The sequence below is a fragment of the Protopterus annectens genome, chromosome 5.part0 (genome assembly GCF_019279795.1).
Source record: "Protopterus annectens isolate FY-2018-M chromosome 5.part0, PAN1.0, whole genome shotgun sequence".
In the NCBI taxonomy this organism is placed as follows: Eukaryota; Metazoa; Chordata; order Ceratodontiformes; family Protopteridae; genus Protopterus; species Protopterus annectens.
In genome coordinates this window covers 1,541,813,356-1,541,836,755 of record NC_056735.1, presented here as the reverse complement: position 1 = coordinate 1,541,836,755, position 23,400 = coordinate 1,541,813,356, and positions in this window count along the sequence as shown.

The following is a 23,400-nucleotide window of genomic DNA, read 5'->3' as shown; positions in this document are numbered from 1 at the left end:
TCCTGATCATTCCTATATTGCTTTCACTTTGTTCTTCCCCCAGCTTGCCCACAATCTCAGCACTTTCCTATATACCTATGGTAAAACCTTTAAATTGGTCAAAAATAGAATCACACACAGCACACATAATGTCTCTTCAATGTTGCGGTTACCTCCACTCAATTCCACTTAAGTACTCTGCTCTACGGTAACACACAATGAATGTCAAATAAAGAATTATGCAATTGCGGTAAAAATACACCTTTAAAACTATTAGGTACACCTGGGCTTGAACCCTATATCATCTGGGCTCCAAAAAAAATGTATCAAAGTTTTTACACCTGCTGCCATGGACTCAGCTAAGCAGCTGCTGTTTCATACACACAGTACTCAGAGCTCTCATAATTTTTATCAAATGTGGTTTGCATTTGCTTATTGCTTAACTATGCACAAACACAAAAAAGCAGTAGAAATGTGAATTTCGTATGCACAGACCCTATGCCATTGATTGCACAAACCAGCTACTCGGTGGTGCATGTTTGAAAGTGCACAATAGCATGTATTACTTATATGTACTGCCCATTTAGTTTTCTTCCCATGAAAGTACATGTAAAAACACAAACAAGTTGAAGATGCTTTTCAAGAAAAGAACACATATTTACACTGCAGCCACCTGTTACCCCCCCCCCCCACTGCAAACTTGGTCTCTCAGAACTTGTTCACAAATATATCAATTACACTACAGAAAAAAAATAACTGTTTTCTTATATACAATGCACATCTTTATGATGACAATGCACATTCAGATTTTCCAATAGTTGTATTAACGTGGACAGCTGTTTGCATATAGCTTGTAAAGCTGTTTCTTAAAGTGTACCTGCACATTGGAAACACAACAGCAAATAGTGCACATTGTACACTCATCATTTTGGTAACATGCAGAACTTTAATATTTTGTCAGTTGTACATGGGTAGCTATCTATTTCATATAGGCCTCCAAACAACTTCTCTCAAACATCTAATGATTATATCATCCACTATAAGGTGCCCTGCAGCCTTGTAAAAGTCATATTTGTGCTATGGTGCTTGTGTAAAGCACTGAGTTTGATATTCCATGTACTTAGGTAGGGGTTCTGTTTCACTGGAGTCAAATGGTATGTGTGTGTGTGTGTGTGTGTGTGTGTGTGTGTGTGTGTGTGTGTGTGTGTGTGTGTGTGTGTGCATGTGTGCGTGTGTGTGTGTATATATCTAATTAGAAGAACATAATTGTGTATTCTGCAGTCACTGCTACAATCCCATGGAGTGCCAGTATTTTAACAGTTGGACATGCTTAAAGGAGTACCGCACCCACAGACTCAAAAAACATGTTTAAAACATCATGGCATACACTTTAACAGCACGCTGGGATTATTTATAGGATTTTAAATATTTTTATATGTAATTCCAGACTCTGACCACCTGGAGGCTGGCATATTGACGTGGTTTGGATAAATCAGGTTGCCATCCAGTATCCCAAAAATCATTGTTTGGCTCAAAAATGTTACATCATGCAGGCCTCCGTTTGCCTAAAGTTCCTGTCATTTCATAGATGTTGCATGCATACAAAGTACTGAGTAAAATAGAACAGTGTAAGTAACAGTCCCTGCTGCTGGATGACTACTTAAAACAGAAACAGTGCAAATGCCACATAACACACTCAAAGTGCTGTTTACTGCTGACTTTTTTTCTAATTTAGTTTAAATGGCACTAATTTGTGAGACAATGAATTCCAGTCCATTTACTTCTCCCCTCCCCCATAACACTTAGCTTCCCTAGCTGTCAAAGTGCTGAGGGTAATTTGACCTGGTAATTCCATTGATTGGCAGATCTCAGCAGGGTGCTTGACTCATGTAATTTAATCTTTGCTCTAGCATTTCCTTTGTTAGAGGGGACATTTTTTGCTGCACTATAGCCATGGCCTTACTTGACTGCAATCAGATCCAGTAAGGTCTTGCACCAAGGAGCGAAAGAATAAAACATTTATACTATTAACCAGTTTAGATCTTTATTAATTTAAGTGTTAAATTATCACTTCATGCTTCCACCTTGTAAAAAATTGAGATTTACATGTGCAAAGTGTGTTGGTATGCAGTGTTTGCCTTCATATGTTTTTACTCCACTGGTTGGTTTGCAAAAAAAAAAAAAAACTTTTGCAGTGTCCCTGGATTTGTCTTTGTACATACAAACCACATTGCTATATTTTCCCCTTCCTTTTTCTTGTGTCCAGAAGTCACTTATAACAAAGTAAAATTTGTATTGATTTTTTTTTTTTAAATAAAGGACATCAAGGTTAACTTACCTTGAATCAGATAATGGATGCCACTGCAAAGAATCACTGTTGAAATATTTGTGCATGGACAAAATCCCTTACTAAATCTATTTGCCAGCCTCCAGTTCAATTGGTGCTATGGCTTTAATATACTGGTGTGTTTGCTCATGCCTTCCAAATATCTTCACCATCACATACCAGTTTTGCAGTGTAGTAACCACCCGACATGCCCATACACCTTTATCCATCAATATGCAGCTACTCCTGTTCATGTGAGTATGTGAATTCATTTTCAGACTTAAGGTGTGGAAGCTGCACTGAATAATTCTAGGTGCTTGTTCAGGTTTCACATGGTGCTTGCTTAGAGCTACTCTCATGTTAAGCCACTATGAATATGTTGCACTGCCACCTCTGATACCAGGGTAATATTTTAATCTTTCTATTCCCGCACTACACACTAGCAGAATCTGGTGCAAATACAACAGAGAAGTATGCAAGCGATACACCACCTAAGCATCATTTGCCATGCAGAATGTAGAAGTATGCATACCAAATTTCTGTGTTTCTAAACATCGGTGTTACTACACTACTACTGAATAAAATGAACAGCACTCAGGCTGGGGGAAGGACAAGGGAGCCATGACATCACAGAATGGGTGGGTCTTATTATTTTAGTTAGAATCAGATATGACGACTGTGGTGATGTCACTTTGGGGGAGGGAACTGATTAAAAAAAAAAAAAAAAAGTATCTGCACTGCCTGGCCTCGATGATGTCAGTAATTGGGCGACTCCAGCAAGCTTTATTCAAACGTGAGAGAATCATTTTGTAAGTGAAACTATCACAGTATGAGAAGGTAGGCTTCTGTTACAGAAGTAAGGGGAATTATAAAAATTGTAAATGCTTTATTGTTGTTGCTTTACAGAGGACAATGTAAATAGGGAGGAAAAGGGCTGTGAAGTTGAGGAATACATTAGAGAAACCTGTTGTACTCCTTTAAACATCCATTTCATGCAGGCCTTCCAACATATTCTTTCAAATATGGAATGATGATGTTATCCACTATAAACTGTCCTGCAGCCTTGCAAAAGTCAGACTTGTGCTGTGGTGCTTGTATGAAGTGCTGTGTTGACTAGTCCATGTATCTAGATAGGTAGGGGTTTTGTTTCCACTGCAGTCAATTGGTGTGTGTCTGTCTAGCCAGATGAGTATAATTGTGTAACCTGCAGCTACCACTACAATTCCATTGAGTACCAATAGTTTAACAGTTGGACATGCCTACATATCCATTTCATACAGGCCTCCCAACATCTTCTCTCAAAGATCCAAAGATGATTTAATCCACTATAAATTGTCCTGCTGACTTGCAAAATTCAGACTTGTGCCGTGACACTTGCATAAAATACTGAGTTCTCTAGTCCATGTACTTAGGTAGGAGTACTGTTCTCACTGCAATCAAGTGGTGTGTGTGCGTGTGTGTGTGTGTGTGTGTGTGTGTGTGTGTGTGTGTGTGTGTGTGTGTGTGTGTGTGTGCGTGTGTGCGTGTGTGCGTGTGTGTGTGTGTGTGTGTGTGTGTGTGTGTGTGTGTGTGTGTGTGTGTGTGCTTGACATTAGAGAGAGCATTTTACACCAACATGTAGGATACTGGTATCACCATCTTCCTCTCACCAGACACTTCTGATGTCATCACTTATAAAGCACTGTATGACACTCTAAGACACACTTATGCTGTAGCACTTTCATTAAATACAGAGGTCTCTAGTCAATGCCCTTAGATAGGAAGGGGATCTGTTCTCAGTGCAGTCAGTTGGTGTATGTGTGTGTGTGTTTGTGCACTTGCTTGACAATAGAAAGAGTATTTTACACCAGCATGTCAGACACTACTATCAACATCTTCCTCTAATCAGACTTTGCTGATGTCATCAGCTATATCTGCCTCTCAAGCATGTTCTGTTAATTTCACAGTCTAGGTTAAGATATCTAGAGCAAGTGATTCTTGTGCTATTAGATGTGTGGATATGCAGCATTTCCATCAGAGCATGCATAAGCCATCTCATCCAATACAATGCAGAGTACAGTGTCAGAGCTTTCGGTTTACCATTTTTGACATGGCATGGTTTGTTGGCCCTGTATTTTCTTGCTGAGAAATCCCTGTGTTCTCTCCAACTGCTGCTCATGTCTGCTGTGGTACATGTAAAAGGCAGCATTGTATTTGATTAGTGTTCTGATTAGGGTCGAGTACAGTGGTGTTATAACATCCTCAGATCTGGATATGATGGCCTGACTTATGAGGTGCTCGACATAGAAGGAATTCATTACAACTATGGAAACTTGGTGGACAAAGTTCAAATATCTATATACCTGTGGTCCCAGGTCTCTCACCGCTGGGTTTGAGTTTTGGGGTGCTGTCAATGCTATAATTAGCAAGGAATTCCACTTTGCAAAAGGCAAAAATAATGGCATTTTTTTGTATTTATTTTCAAACCATGTGGCTTTGGCACCAGTCATTTGTATGTATTAGCCTATCCTGTAATACCTTTTACATCATTGTTGTCCTCAATGATTGCACCTAATTTGCAATCATCAGCAATAGCCTGGACTTCAGACAAAGTCTGAACAGTAAAGGGCCCAGCACAGATCCTTTTGGTATGCCACTGTTGATGGCTCTGCTGGTAGAGGTTGAGTCACCATTTTTGACATTACGTGTTCTGTCAGTGAACTAATTGGCTAACCATCTAGTGATGTAAGTATTAATCTCCAGCTGGGAGAGTTTCTCAATGACACCTGAGTGGGGGATTGAGTCATAACCCTTAGCCAGATCAAGCTAGGCTGTATGCACTATCTTACCTTCATCCAGGGCTTTGTGACTTTCTTAAAGAAGCCTACTAAATTTAATAAGCATGATCTGCCCCTAACAAAGCCAAATTATGTTTAGTCTAGAGTTTAAAGGTCACTATCACCTATGTTCTGTTGATAAGGAACATGATTCTTTCCATGGCTTTGCAGATGAGACTGGTTAGGCTTATAGGTCTACAATTCCCAAGGTTGGTTGATGCCCCCTACTTTGTGTAAGGGGATTACTGCTGTTGGTTTTCACTTTGCTGCAACAAAGACAGTTCTCAGGCTATGGTTAAAGAGGTGCTGATTTGGGGTTCCTATTACGTTATCGAAATCATGAAACATAGAACACTACAAGATCAAACTTGCATGTTCCATGTTTCATAATTTCGAATACGTAAAATAAAAAAAAAAACAAAAAACATAAATCAACTGTTGTAAGCAGGGGGGCAAGCCCCCCTGCACCCCCACACCCCGCGCTCTCTAAATATACCAACTCCGAGATTGCACTATAGTGTGGAAAGGGACTATTTTCCTTTACTGCACTGTAGTGTGATCTCAGAGTTGGTATATTTAAAGAGCAGGGGATGTGGAGGTGCAGGGGGACTTGCCCCCTGCTTACAACAGTTGATTTATGTTTTTTGTTTTTATTTTTTTTAACTGTTTTAACTGTTGACCTTTTTTTTCAGTTCGAATTGCTGAAACTTCGATTAACTGTGTTCGATATTTACAGTTTCGAAGTTTGAGCAATTCAATTACTTAATAGGAACCCGCTAATTTGGCCCACTATGTCCTGATTTAGATTGCTTAATAAGCAACCTGGGATGTTATCTGGTACCATTAAAGTTTTTAACCTTGGAGACCACAGATATGACCTGATGTTAGAGATACTAGGCAGGGAACTGATTTCAGGTATGCTTTGGGGTATGGCTGGTGGGGCCAGGGGGTTGAAGTTTGCTCCAAATCTTTCAGCAAGAAGGTTGGTTATTTCCTCCAGTGCAGATTTATGTTTAGATTCCTAGCATTAAGCAGCAGAACTTTGAGCTTGCCTCCAGTGAATGTTGTTATGTCGAAACTTTGCCTAACAAGGGGACTATGAGGGAGGCAAGCACTTTTGCCAGTGTCCAACAGCTGAAAGGACACAGGTTCAGACCATCTGTGGCAAAGCAGCATGGCTATTTGACCATGTAAACCCAGGCTAAGAGATACTGGACCCTGTGGACTTGACAAAAGAAGCTAAGCCAATTGTCAAAGTCCATCAGTTTTGTTTATATTGTGGCATCATCCTGGGTGAAGGTAGAATGCTGCTTAGGTCATACCTGTCTGAGATACATAATCTGACAGTTCAGTCATGAGTCGCTTCATATATTTCAGAGATATACGTTATGAAAACAAATACACAGCCCCATGGTAATGTACACATCACACTCCTTTGAGCATACCAAGTGGTATGTGACCTGTGTACTGAGTTAGATGACATGTGGAATGTCCACCAGCATGTGTTCACAATGGTGACTACTCCCTTGCAAGTAATACAACTTCTGAGTATGTACAGGACATCCAAATCAAAGGGAAGAATACTTCCAAATTCACAGCCTTTATCACACCAGTAACTGAGTACAAGGCACCCTTCTTCATGTACTTCCCTACACATCTTCCAGGGATGCGTAACTCAAGTGTGCCACCTTTGCCCAGTGAGCTCTCACACATCATATTGGTCATACCTAGGTATTCTTCTTGTTGCATAAACATTACTGTTTGATGGTGCAAAACCCCCATCAAGGTGTTATACCAGATGCATGTGTGACACCTGTTCCTGTGATGTACACAATAGAAACATAGCTGACTTGACAACATTCCTGACAGAGTGGACTGTGATTTTATATATATATATATATATATATATATATATATATATATATATATATATATATATATATATATATATATATATATGCCATGCACACCTGTAAACTAGCCTGGATTGATCATAATATCACATACAGGTATAGCATTGTGCCTCCTTAACACCACCAGTAGATGTTCCAGTGTCAGGATGGTGAGCTTGTTTACCCTCATAGATTGCTGACTTCTCATAATAGTTGTACAAGTGTGTTCATGCAGAACCATCTATGATCACTCACAATCACATATGTTATGTCAGAGACATGGGATTACTGGTGGTATGGTTCTGACATTGTCCATTATTGTGTGTGCTTCTGTTCACTGTTGTCTTTGAGCCTGTAATTATGTGTCTCCCATGATGAAGACCTCTGCTGACATTACAGTCATATTCAGGCAACTCATTTTGTACAGCTTCACAATAGCACCTAACACCTATTGCATATTAGATCCCTGATATATGTCCACTTTATTGTTCATGTCAAAATGCTTATATCACAAAGACATCTTCTCCATCATTTTGTCATCTTGTGTGACAGTCAGATAATATACATTTTCACTGTGCAGTCCCTGCTGTATCATGTCAATATGTGATTAGTGTTCCTGCTACAACTGTCTTCATTCACATGCCCTCATCTGCTGTACATTAAGGTATTTCACCTGTCCTCTTTGCCTGTGCTCATTCCTTCAATTCATCTATGTGTTCCTATTCAAATCACATACTTCCCCTGACTGTTTATTTTAAATGGCAGTCCATTTACCATTATGGATCATTTATACAACTTTTGTTCATTATGCCTGAAATGGGAATCCATAATACTCTGCACTGTATACATTGTCATGTAATGTGTTTGGACCATAGACATTGCTATATTATTAAGCCCGGTAATCATTATGGCATTCCATGCAATCAGGCAGACGTAGTTTGCCCATAGGCAAACGGGTCTACATTTTTGTTGCTGCCTGTGTTGCTTTATATGGTTTCCTGGCCAGCAACACTGTTGCTAACCACAAAACTGCACCTGTTTACATTTAAATGTGATGTGTGGCATGAATATGCAATTAGCACTGCTGCTCACCGCACAAACATGTAAACTCTGTGTAGACTTCTCACAAAGCCTACACAGAGTTTACTGAATCCCCAGGACTGATTTTTCAAAGAATAGGAAGTATAAAACTTAATGATTGTAATTAATGACTGACTGTAAACCTTGGCAATTTACCAGACAATCAAATATTTAAAAAAGTATGTAGCAAGAATATGAGGCAAACCAGGGATATCCTGTGAAATCAAGGACATATGGAAGGTATATTTCAATCTGTGTTAGTCATTGTAAGCTATCATAATTTAATACTGCGTCACTGAAAATTAAGGAGCAGTTATGGATTTTGGATAATGTAACAGTGTGGCATATGATTATGGGGATAAGTGGCATATTATGCATATATATGTGAGGGTGGGGGTTGTAAGTCATAAGAGTACCTACAGCTGTACCTACAGCTCTGAACAGAACTCTAATTACTCAGCAACTGCACTTATGCAGCATGAGATTGTGGTCCTCATTAATCAGAAATTAAATTTAGTAACATCTGCGACTTGTGTTCTTCCAAGAAGTGGGAATATCGTTTTTTATTCAGAATGCTTGTGTACATGTTGGTGTAAAATGCTCTCTCTAATGTCAAGCACACACACACACCCACACACACACACACACACACACACACACACACACACACACACACACACACACACACACGCACGCACGCACACACACACACACACACACACACACACACACAAAAAAACATGTGCGTGTTTGTATGTGGGTGACTGGGTGTATGTATGCAAGCCTGTACAACTTGGAATATATTGTTATCTCACACATGATTAGTTTATCTGGCTTGTTCCCATTCAGAATAAACTCCAACCCTCCTCCACTCTGTGGGCCATGTGCTTGCATATTTAGCATGGATTATGCAGGTTATCATTAAAACAATGAATGAGTGGGAATATATATGGGAAGATATATATATATATATATATATATATATATATATATATATATATATATATATATATATATATATATATGGCTCGGTGTATAATTAAACAATTAGGTATATGGTCTTCTAATGCATTGTTACATTATATGAGATTATAGTTCACACTTATCTATATCAGCAGGTGGCAGAATGGCTTTCACTTTATAATCATCTATTGTGTGTTGCTTAGTTTAGGTTGAGTTTTGATTTTAATTCATTCATTTGTGTTGTGGGCAGCCAAGAAATCAGTCTTTGAATAGGAGGTGTTCATTTGCAATTTGATAATGTTAGATGGGATATTATCCAATAAGGTTTTGGTGATATTATAAGGGAAAAATTTGAAGTAGGTAAGCTTCATTTTTTAATAACTTATGTTGTTGGGGAAACAATATTACTAAGTTAATGAAGCACAGATTGTTATCTAGGATTTTAAGAGATCTAGTGGTCAATCAACAATTATAGTTGTAGGTGACAGCCTTGAAAACAACATGCAGATTTACACACCACAGGATTGAGAGGGCAACTTTAGATTAGGCAAGACTTGACATAAAGAAGATGGCATACACCCATGCAATATTAACTTAGGTTTGTTTCTTGTATATATATTCAAGAGTTGTTAGTCACAGGTTAGGCTATCATAACAAATAGTAAAAATAAATAAATAAATAAAAAAGATAAAGAAAACAATTATAATTTAAAGCAACATGAATAAGGCAGACTACAATATGAGAATTTATATGAGTTCAGAGGGCAATCTCCCATGGAGGCCATTTTGGACACTATTTAAGGATGATATCACATTTGGAATTATTTTTAGCTTATAGCCAGGGAAGATGCAGTTAGCCTACAAGTCTGGAGCCTGGTAAGAGGATGAGCTGTCAAAATGCTGTGCTTGGCTGGTTGGTTATGCTGATGCCAAGGAGGCACTAAGGCTATGGCAATCAATAGTGATCAGACAGGCTGAGCTGGGTTGGGTGTCTGCTCAGCTTACTGAGGTTTCAGGGTGGTAATTTCTTAAAGTCATTATGAGTTGTATTGTCAAATGTTGGTATTCTTACTGATGATTTCGCTCGTTATGAATTTTAAATTTTATAATCTAACAAACTGGTCATAATGGCTTTAAAGCATGTAGTCAGGGATATGAAATGGGGTCATGGGACACATTTGCATTTGTAAAGGTTGTCTCATATAGCTCTCAATGAATCAGGGAGAAATTCCAACAGAATCAAGACAAATCTGAAAATAATCAGGGACAGTTTTAAAATATTAGTATTATTAACGTCAAAATTTGATAGAATAATAAACTGTAGACTAATATACATTTTCTGAAGTAAAAGAAGTCTATAAAAAGAAGTTATGTACTCACCATAATGTTCCATGTTTGTTGTCCAGTATCTCGCCTTCAGTCTTGTTGTTTGGGTTTGGAGCCAAAACCTTGACTCCAACTCGGCCTATACTAAAGCTCAAGAGCTTCTACTGGCTCGTGGCTGAGTCCTATTCCATGGTGCTTAGCGGCTATTCAACAAAAAAGAAAAAGCCAGCACTCAGAGGCAAACAATGTTTATTTCTTTCCCTTCTTTCAGACCGGTTTCGGTATCAAACCTTCTTCAGTGATAAAACATTCATAATTAAGGAACAGTTTTTATACATATTGTATATCCCCAATTATGGCATCACTTCCCCCATTTTTCTATTTGAGCCTCCAAATACATATAAATCATTAAGCACAATAAACATTATAGTTATAATATCAAATGTTTTAGCCAAAGAATCCTTAATAAAAATAACCTCATAACTTATCATTAAGTCCTGGATGAAATAGGGCGCCCGACTTAATAATCCATTTTCTTTCCTTTTGGGTTAGTATAGTGTGCCAACCTTGTTTTGTTGATCTATTTCCCTTTACCTGATCAATAATGACAAATCTAAAAGAGGCAGTTTTGTGTAACTGACAATGTCTATATAATGCATTGGTCATTTTTTTAAGACGTAAATCACTCAGATGTTCTGAAATGCGACTTCTTAATTGCCTGGAGGTTTGCCCTACATAAAAGGCAGAACATTGGCAAGTAGACAAATAGACTACCCAGTCAGAGCAGCAATTCCCAAAAAATGAAATGCCAAAAATTTGGCCAGTATTTTTACTGCTAAAAGATGAAGTTTTAAACATATGTTTACACAAACTGCAATGTCCACAAGGATGTGAGCCAACAAGCCTATCTCCCAATAGGGTAAGCTGATGTTTGTTCACATAATCTAAAAAGGTTTTCTTATAATGAACAAAGTAAGACGTAAGTGTTCTTCCCCTTCTAAAAGAGAATTGACATCTATTAGGCAGACATTGATCCAGATCTATATTAGCCCGAAGAATATTCCAATGTTTATTGACTACATCCTGTAATAAATGTGTCTTAATACCAAATGTTGTAACTAACCTCAAGGTCCTGGATCCATCCTTTTGCGTTTTAGCTTTATACTCCAATAAACTGGATCTTTCACAACTGGCCACCCAATCACTGGCCCTTTGTACTACTGATCTCTTACATCCCCTATTAATAAATCTACCCTCAAGGTCATGCGTAACATTTTGAAATTCCATGTCTGCAGAACATATTCTCCTAATTCTCATGAACTGCGATTTAGGAATGTTGTTAATGGTGTGTGGGGGCTGTAAACTGGTTGCATATAATAAATTATTGTATTGTGGGTATTTCATATATACTGACGTTTTAAGTGTACCATTCCCCTGTCTCAAAATATTAACATCTAGGAAATTTATCTCATTACTGTGATAATTAACAGTACGTTCAATCCCCCACCAATTACCATTAAGGTATTCCAAAAATTCTATCAAATACTCCACACCCCCATACCAAACCAACCAACAATCATCTAAAAAAAATCTCCATAAATCCATCTCTGAAAGGTAAATTTTATGCATGACATCGTATATAATCTGATCTTCCACATACCCCATAAAGAGGTCAGCATAAATTGGGGCAAACGAGGCCCCCATAGCTGTTCCTTGCTGTTGCCAATAACATTCCCCCATGAAATAGAAAATGTTTTTTTGTCAATACATGTTCTTCCAAACATGTGAGAAGAGTGTTAAATCCGGGTGCATATAAATTGGCTTTATTTAGCCAATATTCTAAGGCAAGTAATCCCGCCCAATGGGGGATACTAGTATATAGGGATTTAACATCAAGTGTACACATGAGCCAGTTGGGTTCCAACTGAGAGTCCGAAATGATTTGTAAAAACTCTGTAGTATCCTTGATCCTTGCCCTGACACCTGATAATAATGATTTTAAATAGTGTGTCAAAAAAGCAGAAATAGGTTCAGTTAAAGACCCCTGTCCTGAAACGATTGGTCTTCCTGGGGGTCTACTCAAATTTTTGTGAATTTTGGGCAAGAGATAAAGGTACTGTCGGATTGGATCCTGAACCATGAGTTGTTCTTTTGTCTTCACATCAATAATTCTTTCTTCCACTGCTTGATTCAAAAATGAATCAATCTCAACCTTGAATTTAAGTGTAAGGTCTGTGGACATTCTAATATAATTCTGAGGGTTGGACAATTGTTCATTTCCCTCATTCCAGTAATAACTGACATCCATTATGACCACAGCCCCACCTTTATCTGCTGGAAGAATAATTATATCAGAATTAGAATATAGTTTTTTTCAAAGCCTGTTGTTCCCCTTTCAAAAGATTATGTCTAAAGCCCTTAGTAGAACTGAAATTAAAGTGCAGATCCCTTAAAATGGCTTCCTGAAAAATGCCCACATGTTTATTCATTGGTGGCATAAATGTAGATTTGTGAAAACGAAATTCAGATAATCTTTCAGAATTATTAGATGTACCAAAAAAAAAATTTAAGTTCAAAACTCTACAAAAGGCAAAAAGATCTGAAACAAAAATATGTTCATCTACAAAAAACTAGGAACAAACCCTAGACCTTTATTAAGTAGGCTTTTTTCATCCTTTGATAAAACATAAGAAGAAATGTTATGTACATTATAAAACTGGGTCCCTATGTCACCATTGACTGTAATAGATTTTCCAAGGCTGCCACATTTGTGCTTACGTCCACCCCTATGGGTTTGTCTCCTAAAGGGCCCTCCTGAATTCGTACCTTTTTCGAGTTAGGACAGTCACTAATATAAATATCCTCCATATCAGTCATGGATGATTCTTCCCCTGAGGTACTAAGACCCTGTGTGGATTTTTTTAGTATAGATCTTGGTCTTTTCTTTCTGATATTGGATCTACCCTTATTATTATCAATAAATCTAAATCCCCTCTGGGACTCAAAGGGCTTGTCTCTCTCATAGTCCTCCACATCCCTATGAAATGTATGTAACTTCTTTTCTTTCAACTCATTCTCAAAATTGAGAAGATCTCTGGATAAATTTTCCAGGCCTTGAGCAAAAGACGGCATACTCTCGTATTTTTTCATATTCTCACATGTCTCCGTCACATCCTTGATATTTTGTTCAGTAGTCCTTTGATAAAAGGACATTAATATATCTACAAAAGCCATAGTGGCTTTTTGTTGTGCCTTATGCCAATCCTCCATCAACAGGTCATCTGGCTTGACAACCAAGGGCTGAGTTTTAACCCTTAAACCACGTGGGGTAATACCTTTACTCTTATATGCCTTGAATAATTTCAAGTGCCATATATTAGTTCTTAAGATTTTCATCTCTTTGTTTAGTTAGTAAAACAGCAAGTTGCAGCTGTCATAAGAATCTCCTACTTTCTCATTAGTGACTCCATCTATATTGGTCCCAATACCAAAAACTTTTATATCATCTTGATCTGCACAAAGACCCTGCAGAATCTTTTGGAGATCCATGACAATAAGCCCTAAACTTGTCCTATATGGTCAGATTACCCTGATCAATCATATCCAAGGAAATATAGACTGAGGGTAAATAATACCTATTTGATACAGAGCCTGGAAAAGTACACCAGATTAACTATTCAAAAACCTAGAGATATCTATATGGAAAGGCAACTTCCTACAATAAGTTATAATTAGATCCAAAAACAGAAGAATATGACCTCACCACTACCAAAAACATATAACCACCTGACTATTGATGTCCTTAATAATTTCAACCAGAAAACACCTAAAGTGAATTGTCATTGTGCACATTGAAAACTAGAAAGGACACAAATTCCCAAAAGCTGGAGTAAAATAATGTGAAACATGAAGAACTAAAAGGTATAACTAATACAATTGTGTTTTACCACCAGTTATTATAAATGTGTTTGGAACAATCTTCACCTGTTACTTATACAGTTTCCAAAAACATATTATCAAAAAAATGAACACTTAGTATCCAACTATTTATGCCTATATTGATATATGTATGGTCTAAGTACAGGCAACCAACAAAATCTAGTCTTAATCACTGTTTCACCATTACTTGTATTGTTGTTAATGTATATTCTGCTTAGCAATAAATGCAATTACAAAATCCCCCCTTTTTTATGATGTTCATCAGAAGAAAAAAAACAATCCAAACCCATGAACAAAACATGCATGAGTCCGTCCATGTTAACAATGTGCATATGTCCTAATAAGAATCTTATAAATCGCCCTGCTGTCAGAAGACAAACCTTAATGGCCATAAAAGTATATATAATAAACAACATAAAATGGTCCTTGCAGTTCAGTCTTCAAGGTAATATTGTAATACACTCCAAAATTAAATTCAATACAGAGTATTAAAACAATCGCCAAAATTCTTCACCAGAAAATGGTGATTGTACTTCCTAACACCAAAAAAGTCATAAATATTGATTGGCCAAAATCCGTTCTTTAGATAACTTACTGTGTTCAAATAATGTCCACATCTTTAAACAAGAAAAATTGTTTAATTGTTTAAATACTGATGTATAAACACCCCAACAAGGTGCCGCGGTATATTACCGTCAGTCTCAAATGATCATATAAGTCAAACATTGAAACACACTATCCGTTCTTGGAAAATTTTCACTCAAAGAGCTTTTAAATATTATTTCCAGCCTATTAACAAAAATATTTCTTCCGGCCAGAAATTTTTGATGATATATCTACTACAAGCACCGGAAAATGTGCCTCATGTGTTTAAGAACAAACAATTGTAGACATCATAGTGCTAACACAGTCCTCCAAACAAATTATAGAAGCACTTTCAAAATTGGCAGCCCCAATAGCAAATCTTGCCCACCTTATGTTTTTCTTCGGCCCAACGAATATCCAAAAAAAGAAAAAAGGAACAACGTTCCTGTTTATTGATACTCCCAGAGTAGAAAATATTGAATCACGTGTTTAGGCAGGCAAAAATGATGATCTATTTGCTGTAAACACCCTTATGTTTGTAAATGCCGATGTTACATCAAGCTCGCATATACCAAAACACAATACTCTCAGTTCTGGCAGACTCCTGCTTTAAACACCTTATGTGTATGAATGCCGATGTTACACCAAACTCACATATACCAAAACACCATTCCCTTTATTCTGCCATACATCTACTTTAAACACCAGAAAATGAACCTTTACGTCCCAAACGAACATCAATTGGAAACTTTATGATGAAGAAAAAGTCCACCAAGGGAAAAATAGAAACACATTCCAAATTGGCTGCCCAAATAAACAGTCTTCACCACCTTATATTCTTCACAACCAAATGAACGCCAAAAGAAGATTCTTATTCGTAAACGTTGATACTGCACCAAGCTCCCATATATAGCAACACAATCCACTCATTTCTAGCAAAACATCTGAAGGCCAAAAGTCAAAACAATACCTTATATTCTTTTCAGTTAAATGATCAAGTAGCTCAGGGGAAGAACCATCTTAGTCCTGATATGGATGACCAAAGGCCCAGCCTCAAGTGTCAACAGCCAGCTAAGAAACGAAAACACACCTCCAAAGAGATAGCAAGTACAACTGGTGCACGGCATGCCCAAACTAATAAACAAAAAAGAAAAAGCCAGCACTCAGAGGCAAACAAATTGTATTCCTTTTCCTTCTTTCAGACCAGTTTTGGTATCAAACCTTCTTCAGTGATAAAACATTCATAATTCAGGAACAGTTTTTATACATATTGTATATCCCCAATTATGACATCACTTCCCCCATTTATCTATTTAAGCCACAGATCTCATTTGAGAAGGAAGGTTCCCATGATATGCACAATATGCAAAAGGATAATATCTGAAAAAACATATTGTCAAAAGGATTAACAAGAAAAAGCAAGAAGGGAATCAGACCTGATCTGGCAATTTCTGAGAAAATTCCTATACATACTGCAGGAGGGGGATGGTTTGGAGGGACTCAAGACTAAAGGCGAGATACTGGACAACAAACATGGAACGTTATGATGAGTACATAACTTCTTTATGTTATGTTGTCCCATCTCACCTTCAGTCTTGCTTTTTGGGACAGAGTCCCCAGCACCTTTTTCTTGGGTGGCTCAAGGGAATAAACTCCTCAGGACAGTGGAATCAAAGGATGCCCTGTTCCGGGAGGCCACATCTACTTTGTAATGAGTAATAAAGGTATGAGGGTTAACCCATGTATCAGCAGCACAAATTGAATCTAGTGGAAGTCTGGATTGAAAGGCAGTGGAGGTAGATACTGCTCTAGTTGAATGCCCATTGATTTTCTCTGGTGGTTCCATATTGTGGGAATCATAGACATATGTGATGGTTTCAGCAAGCCATTTGGACAAAGTAACTTTTGAGATTGCAAAACCTTTTTTATTTTCTGAATAGGAGACAAACAATTGGTCTGACTTTCTAAAATGTTTGGTCCTGTGCAAGTAAAAACATAACTGTCTATGCACATCCAGTTGGTGGAGATTATACTCTGCCTTGTTGCCATATTTTGGAAAAAACACTGGTAATTCTATATTCTGGTTTAAATTGGCTTGAGAATAAACTTTCGGTAAGAAGGAAGGATTTGTTTTGAGAGAAACTCTATCTTTATAGAAGACCAAATAAGGTGGGCAGATAGACAAGGCTTGCAACTCTGATAGTCTCCTGGCTGAAGTAGTTGCTGTCAGGAAGAGTGTTTTCCAAGATAAAAATTTTAATGAACAAGATGATGCTGGGTCGAATGGGGGCAGAATCACAGATGATAATACTAAAGTGAGGTCCCAAGGATGAGGAGGTTCTCTGAAGAGAGGTCTTAAGAGAAAAGTACCTTTTAGGAAGGCTTTGCATAGCCTGTGAGACATTAGACTAGATCCTGATTCTCCCACATGAAAATTAGAAATAGCAGCTAATTAACTCGGATAGCGGCTGCCGCTGCCCCTTGATTAAAGGTTTCTGTTAGAAATTCCAGGATTGCAGGTATAGATGCTGTAAAAGGATTTATATGTCTTTTGTCAGCCCAACAAGAGAACCTCTTCCGTTTGCTTGCATAGAGATTCCTAGTCGTCTGCTTGTGCGAAGAGACTAGAATGTGACGAACTGCAGGGGACAATTCTGGAAGCCTGGCTAAGAGCAGAAGTGGAGCAGCCAAGCTGTCAGCTTCAGGGTGTGGAGTGCAGGATGGCACATTCCTGACTGATGCATCAGAAGATGCGGCACTGGGTCCAGGATCCATGGGTCCTCCTGAAGGTAGGTCCAAAGAAAAGGGAACCAAATCTGTTGAGGCCAGTGTGGCACAATGAGAATTATCCTGTGACTCAACAACTTTCTTTTTGTATGACCTTTGGAATCAAGGGAAAAGGGGGAAAGGCATAAAGAAGACCCAGGGGCCAATCATGAACCAGTGCATCCCTCTGTGACACTCCCAGAGGGGAAATTAGGGCAAAGTAGTTACTGCATTTGGAATTGAAGGGAGTGGCAAAAAGGTCATAGCAAGGCTGGCCACATTTGCAAAAAATTTGATTTGCAACTTCCTGATTGAGGGACCACTCATGAGGCATGAGAATCGCTCTGCTTAGCCTGTCTGCTATAACGCTGGATTTCCCTGGGATATGCATTGTTGTCAGAAAGCATTAGGAAGATATCACCCATTGCCATACTCTATGGGCCTCTCGACATAGAGGATAGTATCTGGTTCCCCCCTGTTTGTTGATGTACCATACCACCGACATATTGTATGTCTGAATTGCAATAGTCCCCATGGAAAGAGAGTCCTCAAGTGCTTGCAATACCTGAAGCATGGCCCTCATCTCTAGGACATTGATATATGCAAATGGTACTCATGATCTTTCCAAACTCCTTGGACCCCCCACACCCTATCTGGGACATGTCCATGGTTACTGTAGTGATAAGTTGAGGAAGTACAAATGGTCTGCCCATTGTTACCTGAGTCGACTGAACCCACCAAAGTAGGTCCTTCTTGCAAGAGTGAGTTATGAAAATTCCGTGAGACATGAGTAACTCCTGCATGGACCATTGGGTGAAAAGTAGCCACTGCAGTATTCTCATGTGAAGTTGTGCCATGGGAAGTAGTGTTATCATCGCTGCCGTAGAGCCTAGGACTTTCGGCACAAATCTTGCTTGCACTCACTTCTTGTTGAGTAAAATAATCAATTGACTGCGTAGCGTCTGTATCCTTTCTTGAGGTAGCCTTGCCAACATGTCATTTGTATTTAAATCTGCACCAATGAATGTAATATGCTGTGATGGCAGCAAGGCAGAGTTTTCTGTATTTATAGTAATGCCTAGTTTTGAGAAGAGATGGATGGTGTAGTCTCTTGCTTTGATCAGTAGTTGCTTGGTGGTGGCAGTTAAGAGCCAGTCATCTAAGTATGGAAACAGCTGGAATCCTTGGCATCTCAGATGAGCATTGACTACTGCCATGCATTTGGTAAACACCCTGGGGGCTATGGTGAGCCCAAAGGGCAGCGCTCTGAACTGGTAATGACTGGCTCCCAGCCAGAAGCGTAGAAATCTTATTGAGCCCCTGTCCATCTTTATGTGGTAGTACACATCCTGAAGATCTAACAAGCACATCTAATTGTCTTTTCCAAGAAACGGGAGTAGAGACTGCAGTGTTACCATCCAGGACTTCGACTTTTTTACCTACTTGTTTAGTCTGCTGAGATCCAATATGGGTCTCCAGTCCCCTTTCTTTTTTGGAACTAAAAAGAACCTTGAGTAAGCTTTCGATCCTAGTTGGTCTGTGGGGACTTCTTGGATGACTCTTTTTTTCTAGCAACTTTTGTATTTCTAGTGTTGCTTGATCCCTTAGACTGGGTGGAATGTCTGGGATAGACTTTGGTGGCTGAGGTGTACATTGGAAGGGGATGTTGTATCCTCTGGGTATAATGGACTGTACCCATTTGTTTTGAGTCAAATTCAGTCAGGCTTCTGCGTACAGCGATATTATCCCCCGACTGCCTCCAGAGGTGGACAGGCGGTCCTCCTTTCAGGAGCACTGGAAGGGCCTACCAGAGAATGTATCTCTGTCACCCTGGTTTTGCAGACCCCCTCTGCCACGTGGATGGCATCTTCCATTGTTTCCCCCTCTGCCCCTGGGGGAAGGATCACCACGAGTGTCAGATAAGGCTCCTTTGGATTTACGGAACCAGATTTTTCCACCCTTTTGGCCTTTAGGATAAGGTCTGGTAAGTGCGGAAAGACTCCAATGGTAGAAAGAGTCTTACTATCTTGTTGACTCCTGGTGAGAGTTTATTTTACTTTAGGGCCGAACAATGACGAGCCATCAAAGGGAGTGTCAATAAAGGAAGAATGGAAGGGTTCAGAAAACTCACAAAGGTGTATCCAGGAATGTCTATGAAGAGCTATTCTTGTGCCTGCTGCCCTGCTCGCTCCATTGGCTGCATGAGATATGAGCCACATGGAGGAGTTAGATATGGAGGTTAAGGTTGCAAGCTGGGAGTTAACTTTATCAGATAAGTGCTGGGCTGCAGCACCTTGCAGGGTATCTCCTAGCTCCTTTAGGAGATCCCTCTGAAGCGTGAAATGTGACAAATAATTCAGTGACTGTAAAGTAAAGGCCACTGAGGAGAACATACCCCTTATCTGTCCATCATATGAGAATCCTTGTTCGGTGGATGAACAGATACATAAGTGTCAGCTAACTCCTTTTTTGTGGCCGCTGTCACCATCATCACATCTGCAGGAACCCCTTTAGTTAATTACTGCCTATCTTCTGGGGCCGTAATGAACTTATTAGGCCTCTGTGAGATGGAGAGCACTGAGTCCGGAGAGGCCCACACCTTCCGGCTTACCAAACCCAGGAGAGGGTCAAAAGGTGGAGACACCCAAGAGGTGGAGGGGTGAGAGCCAAATGCCTCCAGGTATACCGACTCATCTTCAGAAGGGGAAAGGGACTTCCAGACATCCCTCTGTTTAAGGATCTCCAGGATGTCTGGAAAAGAGGCATCCTCAGAGGGTGATCTTGGGGACCCTTTTGAATCCTCTAAGTCACTATCAGGAGTGACAGACTCAGGGGGTTCTATGTGCTTCCTCTTACACTGTCTCTTCCGAGGGACCTCCTTGGGGGATGTTCTGGGGAGGTATCGGAAGAGGAGGATCCACCCATTGTGGCTTCCTGGGGCACTGTCTCTCTACTCTGTGGTCATGGAGAGGTAATGAAGAGGTGGACACCAGTCCCCCTAGGAGGAAGAGAGACTGTATTCAAAGGTGGAGCAGACTCAGTTGAGAGCACACTCTGCATAACCTCGAAGGCACCACAGTCCTGGGCCAAAAGAGACTCCAGTCCAGAGAGGCTGGGAGATCTCCTTGGCACCGAGGAGGGTGGCTCTGAGGCAGATGTGGAAGCCTAACTCACCTGAGCTGAAGCGCTGAGTGGGAGAGCCAGTTCTGACAAGGGTCTGACTCAACTCTCTCCCTGGAGCTGACCAGGGAGTGTCAGCCCCCAGGTCCCTCGGTGGATGAAAGCATTGAGGAAACAGGAGCAGACATCGAAGCCAAGACATCAGTAGTAATTACCGGCTCCAGTGGATCCAGCACAATGACTTCCATACTCCCTGGCTTCAAACTCGTTCAAGTTGGAGGAGGAATAGGCATAGTAGACAGTACCATTGTCGGCTCCAAGATCCATTTTGCTGGGCTCGAGAGAATTTCAGCTAGGGCCCAGGTCCAAAGCAACCTCCTCACTACCTGCTCCATGTCATCATCTGATAAACTGGGGGATCTATAGGAATGACTGGAAGACTTGTGGCTACCTGCCACCGACTGTAATAAAGGAGACACCGGCACTGTGTGAATAGGCTCCAAGGACCGTGACTGGCTCCTCTTTCAGTTCCGTAATGGTTCTGATGAGACCGATGGAGCCAAGGGAGAACCATATTTTTCAGCAACTTTCAGAGCTGAAAAAGCATCATGTTTGGTGCTGCTTGTCAGCTCAGACACTGGAGCCGATAAAGCAGACTTTTGAGTCTTGTCTGACTTTTTGTTCTGATTTCCTTCATCCACTTTTAATAAGCCCCTCAATATAAGCTTATTCCACCTCTCCTGCAAGACCCTGGCACTAAAACTATGACAAATGGAGCAGGAGTCTTGAAGATGAAGTGGACCCAGACAGTACACACAACTAATGTGTCCATCAGTAATGGGCATCCTCTGAGTGCAGGAATCACACTTTTTGAATCCTGACTTATGCTCCTTAGCTGGTTCCTTAGACATGCTAGCTATAAGAAAAAAAAAATTTCAATAAAAGTTAGAACAAAACTATAACTTTTATAAAAAGAGAAAACAGCAAAAAACAGGTATCTAAAATAAGGTATTATTATTTTTTTTTTAAAGAGAAGGAAAGGGGGGAGGAGAAGTCTCTAAGTTAAACGACTATCTCCTCCACTGGAGGAGATGCCTCTAACTTAAATGGAGTACTCCTAAAAGGGAAAGAGGGAAGAAAAGGGGCAATAATCCTTTAATTTAAATGGATTTTTGAGGAGGCAACAAGGCCCAAAGGAAAAGATAGCCACAAAGATAAACTTACAAGGTTTAGAAAGGCTAAAATAGCCCAAGGCTATTACAATAGAACTAGTAGTAAAAACAGCTAACAATTAGGCAGTTATTATTATAAAATATATAAAATATTACATTTTTCAAGCCTGAGCCAGTGAAGACAATCCCAAAGCTTCAAATAGCAAATGAGATCTGGGGAATAGCCGCTAATCACCATGGGGAAGGACTCAGCCTTGAGCCAGTAGAAGCTCTCGAGCTTTAGTATAGGCCGAGTCGGAGCTGAGGTTTTGGCTCTGAACCCAAACAGCAAGACTGAAGGTGAAATGGGACAACATAACATCTCTAATTATTGTCATTATTTATTAAGTGTAATTCACCACCTTATTTCCAAAACTCTACAGGGATTAAGGAGGCTAGAGCTAAATTTTGAGTCAAAATTAGGGAAGTCCCTGAATATCAGGGACAACTGAGAGATATGCTGTTTCATAACATTATCTGTTTTTATTATATCTGCACTTAGTTTTCACACTGAGATATTGGCTATAATTTATATAGTACTCTGTACAACCCTTCCCTAAGAATGTCAATTTCGTCAAAACATATTATTCTTAATTATGGTGAATTTGCTTAATAAAAATGTTTCTGTATGAGGCATGGTGCTATGATTGTTTTGATACTTTTATGTTCAAGTATTCAATGTTTCATAATTATGAGTTCATGTTAATTCTTTTTAAACTGTAATTTGGATCATACCAGTTCTGTTCCACAAGCTCAGTACAATAGGTGACATTTTTAGATCCATACTACATTGTCTGAATATACCTCTAGGTGGTACTTCCAAATATCAGTTCTGAAAGAGTCGTATGGAATTTTGAAAGACCAAGGTTCATTCATGAACTGCAGTTTCATAATAACACATAGAAATTAGTTATCAATATGTGTCTTAAGAAGCTATATCCCCTTTGATGAATGTTAATATCTTTGGATATTTATATTATTCTAAACTATAACTTGAATTTGTGCCCAAAAGTACTCATTAAAATAACTACTTGGATCTGAAATATCATAAATTTGTTTTTTAAATCACCTTTAGAACAGCGCATACTCATTGTCATTACTTTTCTTTATGACACCATGCATGTGATGTGACCTGATGCACAGCAACCTCAATGCTTGTCTATTTGTGTGTGTGTGTGTGTGTGTGTGTGTGTGTGTGTGTGTGTGTGTGTGTGTAAATATTTTATCCAGCTGTTTCAGCTGCATCAAGATATTTGCCAATGAGAAATCGAAGTTAATTACTGAAGTATTGTGTATTAAAACAGTAAATTTGCTGTAATCGATTCACCAGCCTCTGATGTTGTCATCTCCATACTTTAATGACTTAAAGAAAAAATAATGACATCACAGCTGTCTTAT